We start from the raw sequence: 15,894 nt of genomic DNA on the forward strand, positions 1-15,894 counted from the left end.
CCGCCCAATTCTACCGAGCCGAAGAAAGGAACACTGTAGATAAGCTCTTCTGGTCACAGTATTTGGCACCGAATTATCCGGTGCCTTTTGCCGATCAACTAAAATAGCTGATCGAACTGCATAAGGTGACAGAACTAGCCATGGAAGACTTGGTTATTCGGCTATGGCCTGCCGAGCTGATTCCAAGCAGCTACTTCGGGCTCGTGAAGCGGCTTGTAAGCGCTTGCCCTCGACTTGACGTCATCAAGCGGTCGATCTGTATAGAAGGTGCGCGAATGGCCTTCGCCCGCGCAAAGGTGCACTGGGGGAAGATGGATGTTGAGAAGCTGAGGACCGAAGGGCCGCCAGAGGGAAAGGAGCACCGCAAGCCCGAATTATATTATGAGAGTGTCCTGAAAGGATCCTACCTTGCAGCGGAGCTATGCACCAAGGACATTATATTTCCATGAATGCCAATCATGTTGTCCTTTGTAATGTTTGAACAAGGTCATTTATTTGTTGCCTGTTATATAAAAGTTTACCCTCCTGTGCGGCCGTTTTATATGTTAAACTTGAGAGTTGGCCAGTCGTCGGCTTCTGCCCCCACGTAAGAAGTATGGGGGTGTTCGGGATAAATCTGAGCACTCTTTATCCCAGTTTTGGGTCCTTCGAAGGAGGTGCCCAGCACAACGAACCAGGCAATCGGACTATAGGGCTTTATCACTCTCACTTAGCCATAGGAGCTTTAGTATGGTAGGCGCAGCCCCTGGTGTTCGGAAGACCGTACTAGGGGCTCTATAAGCACCTGATCGAAGAAAAAACCGATCCATCACACGCTGCATTGGTTATGGCATTATGCGGGAGAAATCCTTAAAGATTTTGTGACCTCTCGAACAGCTGACCCGCTCTCGCCGTATCATGACAGTCAGTTTTCGGCTTTCTCTACTGAGGTGCTCATCCGGAAGAACCGGGACACAATCACAGTAGTTCTCCCAGTGCTACCTTAGCCGATATAGCGGAACGTAAGGTACCAAAACATGGGAGCCGGTCAAACCCAACTATTGACCCAAGACATGATTCGGAGCTGATGCATATAATGCAATAGGTTCGGGGTGCCGAACTTCCATGAAGGTGTTCAGACTTTATTGCCGTGTTATGGGTAAAACGAAGCCCCTGGCATATTTTAAGGCATATCGTTCTGTACGGATGCCACTTGACAAAAGAATTTCAATAAGAAATAACAGCAGGTAAACGTCATATAAATCCACATGTTGTATTTGAATAGTACGTCTATGCGTATGGGTACAAGTAATGTGATAAAAAAAGGAATATGATTGCGGAACCTGCTGAGACCAGGTGGAAGAGGCTGAGTGCGGATCCTTAATATAGCCGGATGGTCATTGCGGGGAATGTCGAAGGATTCCCTTGCGCGTTCAAGCTGCCTCCGTATAGCCCGTCCTGGTCGACGCGAAGGTGAACCTGTGAAGGAAATGTAAGAAATATTTGCGTGCCGGAGAGCGGTTGAGCCGCGGAATGCGGCCTGTCCTGGCCTTCGCCGGAGTGTTTAATTGAGCTCTGGACGAGCCGGGCTATCCTTTCGCGAAGTAGTTCGGAGTCCCTTGACGGTGTCCGGGAGCCTGGACGTCGACTCGAGGTTCGGCTGCAAGGTGCTGCTCGTTGCTTCTACTGTTAAGGCAGTGGTGTATTTGCTGGTGCCGAGGGAAGGTTCGGCCTTGCCATTAACCATGATGACGCCGCGTGGACCGGGCATCTTGAGCTTACGGTAGGCATAATGTGGCACCGCGTTGAATCGAGCGAACGCGGTTCGTCCGAGCAGTGCCTGATAATCACTGCGGAAAGGGACGATTTCGAAGATTAACTCTTCGGTACGGTAATTTTTTGGTGATCTGAAGACTACCTCAAGGGCGATGGAGCCTGTACATCTGGCTTCCACACCTGGTATAATGCCTCTGAAAGTGGCTTTAGTGGGTTTGTTCGCCAAATGATCGATGCCCATCTTGCGCACTATGTCCTGGTAAAGCAGATTTAGACTGCTGCCTCCCTCCATAAGGACTCGAGTGAGGTGGAACCCGTCTATTATTGGGTCGAGGACTAGTGCGGCTGGATTGCCCTGATTGGTGTTAACCGGACGATCCGTGCGGTTGAAGGTGACCGGCCCTAGTTTATATTGTGGGACGACTAGTTCCGTTAAGTCGGCATCCCTAAGGGTGCGTATCCGGTCCGAGTTGGTAATTTGGGTGGTATTTACCACATTCACCGATTGAATATGCGGGGGAAATTTCTTTTGCCCTCCTATGTTCGGTGATCTGGGCTCTTCGTCGCCACCATCGCTTTGAGGCCCCCCTTCTCCGTCTTTGGCACCTGCCCTGCCGGCTTGTTTGAAGACCCAGCATTCTCTGTTGGTATGGTGGCTGGCGTTCCTGGGGTGCCATGAATTTGGCATTGGCGATCGAGTATGCGGTCCAGACTGGATGGACCCGGATTGTTATTTTTGGGTGGTCCTTTCCGCTGACCGGACTTTGAGCCCCTGAACCCGGCATTAACTGCCGTATTTTCGGCGTTTTCACCATATTTGCGGCGCTTGTGTTTGTTGCGTCGTGGTTTGCCGTTGCTATCCTTGGCTTCTGGTATGCCAGGTTTGCTTGCTGTATTGGTACTACGAGCCAACCAGTTATCTTCGCCCGTGCAAAAGCGGGTCATAAGTGTCGTGAGGGCTGCCATTGATTTTGGCTTCTCTTGGCCGAGGTGCCGGGCAAGCCATTCGTCGCGGATATTATGCTTAAATGCCGCTAAGGCCTCTGCATCCGGCAGTCGACAATTTGGTTCTTCTTAGTTAGGAACCGGGTCCAGAATTTCCTGGCCGATTCCCCTGGCTCCTGAGTTATATGACTTAAATCGTCAACGTCCGGCGGTCGCACATAAGTGCCCTGGAAATTATCCAGGAATGCATCTGCCAGGCTCTCCCAACTTCCGATGGAGTTTGCCGGCAAGCTATTGAGCCAATGCCGAGCCGGCCCTTTGAGTTTTAGCGGGAGATACTTGATGGCATGTAAATCATCTCCGCGGGCCATGTGAATGTGGAGGAAGAAGTCTTCTATCCATACCGCGGGGTCTGTAGTACCATCATATGATTCAATTTTTACGGGTTTAAACCCTTCTGGGAATTCGTGATCCATTACTTCATCAGTGAAGCATAGGGGGTGTGCAGCGCCTCTGTGCCAGGCTATATCACGACGCAGTTCATACGAGTCTTGTCTGCTGTATTCGGCCCGGCCGGATTTGCTTTTAGCATATCCGGCGTGACGGTCATCGTCCCGCGTTGGGGCGCGCCCCCGTGATCCGTAGATCGATCTTGCATGTTTTGCTTTGTTTTCCAATACGTATCGCAGGTTCCGCGTGTTACCCCGGGCCTTGGTATTTTTTTTGAATGGCGGCGGGGTGCGGGCTATACTTCGGGCTGATAAGCCTCTCTGTCTCGGCCACGAGGTGGCCGATCAGCCGCATCATATGCTGGTGATGTAGGTTTCAATGCTTCCTCCTCGAGTTGGGGTAGCAACCTGCGCTTTGGGTAACTCTTGGTTGGTCACTCGAGTTCGTATTCCTCGGCTGCCAGGACTTTAGTCCATCTATCCGCTAGCAGATCTTGATTAGCTCGAAGCTGTTGTTGCTTTTTCTTCAGGCTGTTTGCTCTGGCTATAAGCCGACGCTTGAAGCGCTCCTGCTCGACGGGATCCTCAAGCACGATAAATTCTTCATCGCCGAGGCTCACCTCGTCTTTGGAGAGAGGTATGTAATTGTCATCCTCTGATTCTCCGTTTGCTGCCTGTTCCGGAGGGCTAGCTTGTTCATCCTCCCGCTCGAGGTCTGGCTGGAGGGGATTATCATCGTCTTCGGCACTATCCGGAGCATTATTGTCTCTTGTCCTGGTATCGCTGCTTTTGCTATGGCGAGACTTAGAGCGGCGCCGCTGACGCCGGTGCTTGGATTGCTTCTTGGAGGGATTATCCTCCGTTGTCTTATCGCCATCCCCCTCTTTGGGGGTGTCACCATGTATATGTCATACGATGAGGTGGCAGTCCAGCGCCCTATGGGCGGTGGTTCTTGTTCGTCTCCTGCATCGCCCTCCATGCCGTCGATGTCTTCGGAGCCGAAGTCGAGCATGTCGGTTAAGTCGTCGACAGTGGCTACTAAGTGGGTGGTGGGTGGGGAGCGAATTTCTTCGTCGTCCGTATCCCATTATAGCCGGACATAGTTCGGCCAAGGGTCTCCTGACAGGGAGAGAGAGTCCAACAAGTTTAGCACGTCGCCAAAAGGCGAGTGCTGGAAGATGTCCGCGGAGGTAAAATCCATGATCGGTGCCCAATCGGATTCGATGGGCACGGACGCAGGCGGCTCGGAGTCCATGGCCGAGGACGAATCCAACTGTTCGGCAACACGGGTCTCGTAGGAGGTGAAGTCAGTATTTGGCTCTATCGCTGCTGAGTGTGCGGCCTCCGTGGCGGGGTCCATCCACCCGTCCTCAGATGGCGCAATTTGTTCCGGATTGAGGGCCGGAGTAGTTGCAGGTGCGATCTCCCGAACATTGTCCGACAGCAGAGCTAAATCATGCTCGCCGTGATTGTGCGGCACACTTGACATGGGCTCAGATCCGTCGAAGATCAAGTCTCCGCGGATGTCGGCAGTATAGTTCAAGTTTCCAAACCTGACCTGATGGCCAGGGGCGTAGCTCTCGATCTGCTCCAGATGGCCAAGCGAGTTGGCCCGCAGTACGAAGCCGCCGAATACGAAGATTTGTCCGGGGAGGAAAACCCTCACCCTGGATCGCATCGTTGCTATTGATCGAAGGAGCCATCAAGCCTTATGGTGACGGCACAGTGGAACTCTCAATGAAAGCACCAATGTCGGTGTCAAAACCGGCAGATCTCGGGTAGGGGATCCCGAACTGTGCGTCTAAGGCACATGGTAACAGGAGGCGGGGGACACGATGTTTACCCAGGTTCAGGCCCTCTCGATGGAGGTAATACCCTACTTCCTGCTTGATTGATCTTGATGATATGAGTATTACAAGAGTTGATCTACCACGAGATCGTAGAGGCTAAACCCTAGAAGCTAGCCTATGGTATGATTGTTGTTGTCCTACGGACTAAAACCCTCCGGTTTATATAGACACCGGAGGGGGCTAGGGTTACACAGAGTCGGTTACAAGGGAGGAGATCTACATATCCGTATTGCCAAGCTTGCCATCCACGCCAAGGAGAGTCCCATCCGGACATGGGACGAAGTCTTGAGTCTTGTATCTTCATGGTCCAACAGTCCGGCAGAAGTATATAGTCCGGCTGTCCGAGGACCCCCTAATCTCGGACTCCCTCACCCCTACCTGGCGTGCCAAATGTCGGATTTCGGGTTCCGGCAAAACCCTTGAGGTTCGAACACTGGGGTGCGCACGAAGATCTCCCCCTTCCTAATCACGCCCTCACCCTCACCACGATCTCTAGGGCTAAACTCAATGAACTCACAACACAAAGGACACAAGATTTATACTGGTTCGGGCCACCGTTGTGGTGTAATATCCTACTCCAGTGTGGTGGTGGTGGATTGCCTTAGGCTGATGATGAACAGTACAAGGGAATAATAGCCTCCTGAGGTGGGGTGCTCTTGTGCTTGGTGAGCCGGTGAAGGTTTCGATCCTCTGCTATGGAGGTGGCTAGTCCTATTTATAGAGGCCCTGGTCCTCTTCCCAAATATTGAGCGGGAAGGGATGCCACAACGGCCAGTTTGAAGGGGGACAGCTAGTACAAGCTATCCTGACTAAAGGTGGTCTTCGCCTGCCAAAGGCTCTAGTGGTGACGCCGTCCTGGGCTCCACGGTGACCTCCGTCCTGCCGTCCTGCTGGTCTTGGGCTCGTTGCACCGATATGGAAACCTTTGCCTGATGCCTCGGTACTCTTCGCCTGCGCTTGCCTCCTTAGCACCAAAGGGGAAACGAGGACGTTGCGATCGCTGGCGCCCGCCTGGCCTTGATCGTCATGGCTTACATCACGGGAAACCTCGCGAGGTACCCCTTGCCTTGATCTCTCCACCCCTCGCGAGCCAGCCTGGTGAGGCCGCCCCTAAGGAGGTCTTGTGTCGTCCGCCTCGCGAGGCTTGGCCCCTCGCGATGCTCTTGAGTACTTGCTGGTGAAGATGGGCCGTACGGGCCTGCTTGTGGAGCCACGCCATGGGCCGCAGGCAGGCAAGTTTGGGGACCCCCGTTCCCAGAACGCCGACAAAGCCGCGAGGCAGGGGCGGCGGCGGTGGAGAACAGAGGAGGGGAGCGAAGGGATTAGGGTAAAAATGACTCGAACCGCACCCCGCGCTATATATATGTGCCCGAGAAAAGCCCGGACAACCGGGGTTCTACGGACGTCCGGAGCCTGGACCAGGGAAAAAATTAGCGGAAGTCTGGATAGACCGGACGACCGGCCTGAGGGCAACAAAAGACTTTTTATGGACGACCGGAGTTCTACGGACGTCCGGTGCCTGGGCCAGAAAAATTAACGGAGGTCCAGATAGACCGGACGACGGGCCTGAGGACAACAGAAGACTTTTTACGGACGACCGGAGTACTACGGATGTCCGAAGGGGGTGACCAGAAGGCTTTTTACGGACGTCCGGACAGTACCGGACGACCGACACACAGAAATTTGTCTGTAAAAGACAATGGAGATGATGACAATGTAGGAGATGATGATGACAATGATGATCTAACCCACGTGTAAGGGTACCAACAATGATTTCAGTATGGAGTAAGAAGAATTTGTATAATTTTGAAGTAGTGAGTATCCTATGTCAATGAAACAACAACACCAAACATAGATCACACCGATCGAACCCATGTTTGAGTATACGTGAGATGGCACCGCAATAATTTGAACTTTGGGTGCATAATCACTACTCCATCATTGAAAGCTCCATAGTTAGAATAACATGGTAGCTTTGAGAGTGTTTGTTCTTTTTATGCATTTCATAGGGTGAGAGTACCCATGAGTTGAGTGTCTCCCCCTAAATATATGCCTACATCGAGACAAGACATTATGACAATGCATGCATGGATACTAGTTTTCACATAATGTTGTCAAGCTCCTAGATACCAAGTTCACGCCTAAGTTGACAAAACCTTGCTTCATCCAATGGCTTCGTGAAAATATCTGCAAGTTGCATATCTGTGCCAACATGAGCAATGTCAATATCATCCTTGTCCACATGATCTCTCAAGAAGTGATACCTAATATCAATGTGCTTGGTGCGGGTATGATTTTTGGGGTTCTCAGCAATATTGATGGCACTTTCATTATCACATAGAAAAGGCACATGTCTATAGGTGATACCGTAATCCTTCAAAGTTTGCCTCATCCATAGTAATTGAGTTGCACAACTGGCGATTGCAATGTATTCAGCTTCGGCGGTGGAGAGGGCAATGCAATTTTGTTTCTTCGAGGACCAACTTACCAAGGAGCATCCAAGAAATTGACATGCACCGGAGGTGGACTTACGATCCACTTTGTCTCCAGCCCAATCCGCATCTGTGTACCCAATGAGATCAAACTTAGCATCCTTGGGGTACCATAGACCCAACTTTGGGGTGTGAACAAGGTATCTAAGAATATGCTTAACCGCCTTATGATGACTTTCCCTAGGGGAAGCTTGAAATCTAGCACACATGCATACACTAAACATGATGTCTAGCCTAGATGCACAAAGATAAAGCAATGAACCAATCATAGAGCGGTAAATAGATGGGTCGAAAGGAGTACCATTTGTGTCTTCAATGAGTGCAATTTTGGTTGGCATGGGTGTCTTACATGGACTAGCATCAGACATGCCAAACTTCTCTAGGATATCCTTGAGGTATTTTGCTTGGGACAAGAAAATTCCTTCTTGAAATTGTTGAATTTGAAATCCGAGGAAGAACTTCAAATCCGCATTGAGTGACATTTCAAAATTCTTGGTCATTGAAGCCGCAAACTTCTTGCACAAATGAATGTTAGGAGAACCAAAAATGATATCATCTACATAGGTTTGGCATAAGATCAAATCACCCTTGTCCCTCTTAGTAAAAAGAGTGGGATTGATCACCCCTCTCACAAAACCATCATCAAGTAAAAACTTCTTAAGATGATCATACCAAGCACGAGGTGCTTGTTTGAGGCCATACAAAGCCTTATGAAGTTTATACACATAGTCTTTGTGATCGGGATCAACGAACCCAGGTGGTTGTGATACATATACTTCCTCTTGTAGAGGACCGTTAAGGAAAGCACTCTTCACATCCATTTGATGTAATGTAAAACCATTGAAAGCAGCATAAGCAAGTAAGATGCGAATGGATTCAAGACGGGCAACGGGGGCAAAGGTCTCACCAAAGTCCAAACCTTCAACTTGTGAGTACCCTTGTGCCACTAACCTTGCCTTGTTGTGGATGATTACACCATTGTCATCTTGCTTGTTCTTGAAAATCCACTTTGTTCCAATGACGTTGTGTTCCGTAGTTGGCCTCTTGACTAATGACCACACTTGGTTGCGCTCAAAGCTATTCAACTCTTCTTGCATAGCAATGAGCCAATCGTTGTCCATTAACGCTTCTTGTACCTTGAGAGGCTCAACACTAGACACAAACGAGAAGTGAGCAGAAAAGTTTGTCAATTGTTTACGAGTGACTCTACCTTCCGATATGCCGGTGAGGATTTTATCAACATCAACACGACCGGCCACATGGGGCATGATGGAGGTTAGGGTTTCACGAGGTTCAACTGCATGTCCATCATCCACATCCTCAACATATGGGTCATTAATGTGTGGTGGAAGATCTTCTTCATATTGCATTTGTTGAGGTTCATCATTAATGATTGCACTTTCTCGTTCTTGCTCTTGGTGATGATCTTGATCATGGAGATGCTCATGATGGGGGATTTGATCATCTTCTTGTTCTTGAACAGTGGGCATTGGTTGAGCAGTGGGAGCTTGTGATGGTATGGGTGTTGAGGTGGTTTGATGATTTGTGAAGCTTCGATCTTCTTCTTCATTGCCATGAGATTCTTGTTCCATTGGAAGAAGTGCACCAACACCCCTGGTCAAAATATCTTGAGAGGAATCTTCTTCACCTACATCACTTAGATCAACTTGCTCCCCATGGGAGCCATTAAATTCATCAAACACCAAGTCACAAGTTTCTACAACACATCCATAGGATTTGTTGTAGACTCTATAGGCGTGAGAGTTTGATCCATACCCAACAAATATGCCCTCAATTGTTTTGGATTGAAATTTCCCTAACCGTTCTCTTTTGTTGAGGATGAAACACTTACACCCAAATACGCGAAAGTACTTGACATTTGGCTTGTTCCCGGTTAGGAGTTCATATGGAGTATTTTCCAATATTGTGCGGAGGAAGAGCCGGTTTGATGCATGGCATGCGGTGTTGACAGCCTCGGCCCAAAAACTATGTGGCAACTTGTATTCATCCAACATGGACCTTGCCATCTCCACAAGTGTTCGGTTCTTCCTTTCAGCAACACCATTTTGTTGAGGTGTGTATGGAGCGGAATATTGATGCTCAATCCCTTCATCACTAAGAAATCCTTCCAAGGTGTAGTTCTTGAACTCGGAGCCATTATCACTTCTTATTGCCAAGGTTTCTTTCTCAAACTTGCGTTGTGCTTGCTTGGCAAAATCAATGAAGGTGATCTTCGTCTCGTCCTTGGACTTGAGGAAGAAAACCCATGTATATCTTGAGTAATCATCAAAAATGACAAGCCCATACTTTTTTCCACCAAGACTATCCCATGAAGGAGGCCCAAAAATATCCACATGAAGGAGCTCCAAAGGCCTTGAAGTAGACACAATATTCTTGGGTGGGCGCTTTGATTGATGTTGCTTCCCGACTATGCATGCACTACACACACGATCTTTCTCGAAAGAGACATTGGTTAGTCCAAGGATGTGATTACCCTTTAAGAGATCCTGAAGATTTCTCATGCCGACATGGGCTAGTCGGCGATGCCATAGCCACCCCTTGTCGGCCTTGGCCATTAGACAAGTTGCATGGAATGTGCTCTCTTTCGAGAAATCAACCGTGTAAAGGTTGCCATCCAACTCTCCAACAAAGGCCACTTCGAGAGTATCTCTCTTAAAGACTTTCACATCCGTTAGTCCAAAGAGTGTATCATAACCAACGAAAGCCAATTGGCGAACAGAAAGCAAATGGTATTTAAGGGATTGGACAAGCATGACATTTGCAAGAGACATGTCATTTGTGATAGCCACCTTTCCCAAACCAAGTACCTGTCCTTTTGATCCTCCACCAAACATAATGCTCATAAATGGTTGAATAGCTTCCATGAAATCGTAGAGCAATTTCCTATCTCCGGTCATATGATTTGTACGTCCATTGTCAATCACCCATTTTACTCCACCAGAGAAAGCAACCTACACACAATTATGACTTGGTTAGAGGCACCCATTTTGCAATGGGACCTCTCAGGTTAGTCACAAGGGTCTTAGGGACCCAATTAGCATAAAACCAAAATGCATTTTGAGGACCAACAAACTTTGCATAAACTTCTCCATCCTTAGTCTTACGAAGTACATAGGATGGAGGCATGAACTCTTTTGGCTTGTTGAGAGTGGGTATGCCCCTTGTGACCTTCCCACTAACAACCTTACCTTTCTCCTTGTGCCCTTCTCGTACAAAAGTTTCTTTTAGAGGGGTGGTGCACTTTTGAGAAGACGTCTTCTTCTTGCTTGCGCTTGGGTCAAACCCGAGCCCCTCTTTGGCAAACACCTCATTGTGTTGCCTCAATACCTCATCAAGGTTCTTTTGACCTTGAGCACATGTCATGAGACCTTTCTCTATTTGAGCCTTGAGAAAGTGATTCTCCTCAAGAATAGATGCCAGATCACTACTAGAGTTAGTAGTACATGCATCAACATTGATAATAGGAGAAGAGTAAGCCTTGGCTAGAGTTTCAAGATAAGTAAGCTTGAGCGTCTCAAAACTCTTTTTAAGAAGGGTGAGCTCTTCTTCCTTAGTCTTGAGGGACACGGATAGGAGCTTACAATCCTTAGAGAGAGAAGTATTAGACTTCACAAGCTTACTTTTATCATTCATCAACTCTTCGCAAGAGTCAATAGCCTTTTTCAAGGAGGCAAGATCTTTAGTATGAACATCAATGTTTGCACCAATTTTCAAGCATAGTTCATCATTTCGTGATTCCTCATATTGGACTTTCCGCTCAAGGATTTCATATTTTTCCTTTTCCTTGGTAACAAGGGTTTCGAGTTCCTTAATGGTGATGGTGTGCTTACTCACCATCTCCATAAGCATACGAAACATAGTGAGCTTCTTTCCTTTGAGGGAGCACATGAACTTATTTAGTTTAGCAAGCATAGGATCATCTATATCATCATCCTCATAGCAATCCTCTGCATGAAGATACTCATCACTAGGAGTAGGAGGGGTGAAAAGAGGAGGGTTTGATCGTGGGGTTACCTTGACCTTGTCAGGAGAGTGTTGGTCCTCTCCATCTTCTACCATGGCCTTTGCCATGAGGCACTTGTGAGTGTTGCCCTTGTAGTCCTTCATGTAGTTGTAGGTGACAACATCACCACTCTTGTTGACTAGTCTCAATGTGTTTTGAGAATCTTGAGCAACTCCGGCAACACCACTAACATCATCCGTATTGGATTCTTCTTGAGCAATCATTGCTTTCCCATCTCTCTTCTTGAGCTTGGAGTTCAAAGGATTTGGCAACTTCTTCTTGGGAAAGGTCTTGGGAAACCTTGGTTTATCCTCTCTCTTCTCATAAGGGCACTCGTTGGAGAAGTGGTTGGTTTCTTCACAGTTGTAGCATTTTCTTACTTTCTTCTTTTGAAATCTTCCCTTTAATTTTCCCGTGCTAAACTTCTTGACAAAGAGAGACATGTATTCATATGAAGGGCCCTCATCGGATTCAACCTCATCACCATCTTCATCATCATCATCATCATCATCTTCTTCTTCTTCACTTTACTCATCTTCACATACATGCTTGGCCTTCAATGCAAGATTGATCTTTGATGTTGGAGTACCATGCATGGCAAGATGTTTTGTAGCATTTGCCTTCGACTCTTCAAATAGTTGGAAAGTGGATATGATGTCATCTGTAGTCATTTCCTTGAAGGCATGGTGTTGTCTTATGTCCCACACCATTTGATGGTGATATGGGGCAAGAGCATGAAGCAACTTGTCCACAAGGAATCGCTTAGTCATGTTGAATCCATCTTGTGTCTTGTCACACTCACATGACTCAATGTCAGCGGTGAGAGTCATGAGACGCTCAAGGAGTTGATTGGGAGTTTCACCTTTCTCCATACAAAAGTTTTGCAATTGCCCCTTGGCAATTTCATATTGAGCACTCCGGAGGGTGGAGGTATCGGTCTTGGATCTTATAATACTTTCCCATAGTTCCTTGGCACTTGTGATGTGTATGAAAGGTCTCCTTTGCTTTTCAACCATACCTCTCCTTATACACATGGTAGCAGTGTCATTGAGATTCTTGTCATAAATTTCTCTTGGTGTAGGATTCTTTGGATCAACCACATGGTAACCATACTCCAAGATCTCCAGCATCTCATCGTTTCCATATCGAAGATGATCCTGCATAGCAACTCTCCACAAGGAAAAATCAGAAGTGGCATCAAGTAAAGGAGGTTTGCCTTGAGGGTTATATTTCGGTTTCTCAACTTGGGGTCTTGCATGAAGCCAAGGGACACTGGAGTGATCATTGCTAGGAGGTTGTTGACCAAGTGACGGAGTAGGCACAGTTGGCCTCGAAGCCGCACCACCCGAAAGTGGTGCAAGCACCGTGGACAACATGGCTATTCTCATTTGGACCAAGGCCTAAAGAGAAGCATCATGCTCGTCTTTTTGCTTAGCAAGGGCCCGTTCCAGATCCTCAGAAGTAAAGGACTTGACTTCTGAAGAAGCCTCGCCTTTATCCTTCGGATCTGCAACAAGGGGAGTCCCATCGGGGTTCATCTCGCTCTAGGGTGGTTAAGCCACAAGAATAGAGCACGAGCCTCTGATACCAATTGAAAGGATTGAGATGGACCTAGAGGGGGGGTGAATAAGTACAATTACAAATTTTAATTATGACTTAGCAATTTTAGGCAATAATGCGGAATATGAAGGTGAGCCTAACAATTGCAAGTGTAGTACTAAGAGCTAAGCAAGTAACACAAGTATGTAAGTAAGCAAGCACAATATGATATAAGTAAGTGCTAAGAGACAAGTAACCACAGGTAGAGAGTTAGGGTTAGGAATAACCGCAACTCCGGGAGACGAGGATGTATGCCGATGTTCACTTCCTTGGAGGGAAGCTACGTCACCGTTAGAGAGGTGGATGTTACCACAAAGGCACACCAACGCCATGAAGGCTCACCCTATTCTTCCTTTGAGACAACACCACGGAGGCGTTTCTCAACCACTTGTGGTAGACCTTGGGGTGGTCTCCAAACCCTCACAAACTTTTCCACGGGTAATCACAAAGGTCGATTCCTCTCCGAAAGACTCCTACCGCCTAGGAGTCTCCAACCTCCAAGAGTAACAAGAATGACGGGGAAATGCTCAAGACTTGCTCAAATCATGAATTCCTTTGGTGCAAAGAAGGGGAAGGAGTGGATCTATCACTTGATTGGAGAACTTCTATCAAATGTTCCCAAATCCCTTGGGGTTCTAGGATTTGATGTAGGGAAACAAGAGAGGGAGTGAGATGTGTTATTAGAAAGCTCAAAGTGAATGGTCAAACTTCTCCCGTGCCGGTGCCGGTGCACACGAATGTCTCTGCCGCGCCGTTGCCAGCGCCTGTCCCCCCCGCGGGTGCCAGTGCCCCCCCTCAGCGGCATGGATGGCCGCCGTCGACCGCTTCCTTGCACCAACGCCAGTCACCTCCTCCTGCTAGTTGACTCGCTCCTGGAGACCGAAGTCCAGAACATTGTGGCCTTCCTTGAAGCTAGGGCCAACGTCCAGGAGTATGCCAACAACGGCACAAGACACCGGCGTCGCCGTCGGTCAGTGGCCCGACGACACACTGAGCACGGCCGAGGTGAAGGAAATATGCCCTAGAGGCAATAATAAAGTTATTATTTATTTCCTTATATCATGATAAATGTTTATTATTCATGCTAGAATTGTATTAACCGGAAACATGATACACGTGTGAATACATAGACAAACAGAGTGTCACTAGTATGCCTCTACTTGACTAGCTCGTTGATCAAAGATGGTTATGTTTCCTAGCCATTGACATGAGTTGTCATTTGATTAATGGGATCACATCATTGGGAGAATGATGTGATTGACTTGACCCATTCCGTTAGCTTAGCACACGGTCGTTTAGTATGTTGCTAATGCTTTCTTCATGACTTATACATGTTCCTATGACTATGAGATTATGACCGGAGGAACACTTTGTGTGCTACCAAACGTCTCAACGTAACTGGGTGATTATAAAGGTGCTCTACAGGTGTCTCCGAAGGTACTTGTTGAGTTGGCGTATTTCGAGATTAGGATTTGTCACTCCGATTGTCGGAGAGGTATCTCTGGGCCCACTTGGTAATGCACATCACTTAAAGCCTTGCAAGCATAGCAACTAATGAGTTAGTTGCGGGATGATGTATTACGGAACGAGTAAAGAGACTTGCCGGTAACGAGATTAAACTAGGTATTGAGATACCGACGATCGAATCTCGGGCAAGTAACATACCAATGACAAAGGGAACAACGTATGTTGTTATGCGGTTTGACCGATAAAGATCTTCGTAGAATATGTGGGAGCCAATATGAGCATCCAGGTTCCGCTATTGGTTATATACCGGAGACGTGTCTCGGTCATGTCTACATAGTTCTCGAACCCGTAGGGTCCGCACGCTTAAAGTTAGATGACGGTTATATTATGAGTTTATGTGTTTTGACGTACCGAAGGAGTTTAGAGTCCCGGATGAGATCAGGGACATGACGAGAAGTCTCGAAATGGTCGAGACATAAAGATCGATATATTGGACGACTATATTCGGACATCGGAAAGGTTCCGAGTGGTTCGGGTATTTTTCGGAGTACCGGAGAGTTACGGGAATTTGTATTGGGCCTTAATGGGCCATACGGGAAAGGAGAGAAAGGCCCCAAAGGGTGGCGGCACCCCTCCCCATCGACTAGTCCGAATTGGACTAGGGAGGGGGGCGCCCCCTTCCTTCCTTCTCCTTCTCCCTTCCCTTCTCCTACTCCAACAAGGAAAGGAGGAGTCCTACTCCCGGTGGGAGTAGGACTCCCCCCTTGGCGCGCCCTCCTCCTAGGCCGGCCGCCTCCCCCCTTGCTCCTTTATATACGGGGGCAAGGGGGCACCCCAAAGACACAACAATTGATCTCTTGATCTCTTAGCCGTGTGCGGTGCCCCCTCCACCATAGTCCACCTCGATAATATCGTAGCGGTGCTTAGGCGAAGCCCTGCGTCGGTAGAACATCATCATCGTCACCACGCCGTCGTGCTGACGGAACTCTCCCTCAAAGCTTGGCTGGATCGGAGTTCGAGGGACGTCATCGAGCTGAACGTGTGCTGAACTCGGAGGTGCCGTACGTTCGGTACTTGGATCGGTCGGATCGTGAAGTCGTACGACTACATCAACCGCGTTGTGCTAACGCTTCCGCTTTCGGTCTACGAGGGTACGTGGACAACACTCTCCCCTCTCGTTGCTATGCATCACCATGATCTTGCGTGTGCGTAGAATTTTTTTGAAATTACTACGTTCCCCAACAGTGGCATCCGAGCCAGGTTTTATGCGTAGATGTCATATGCACGAGTAGAACACAAGTGAGTTGTGGGCG

The sequence above is a fragment of the Triticum aestivum genome, chromosome 6D (genome assembly GCF_018294505.1).
Source record: "Triticum aestivum cultivar Chinese Spring chromosome 6D, IWGSC CS RefSeq v2.1, whole genome shotgun sequence".
In the NCBI taxonomy this organism is placed as follows: Eukaryota; Viridiplantae; Streptophyta; class Magnoliopsida; order Poales; family Poaceae; genus Triticum; species Triticum aestivum.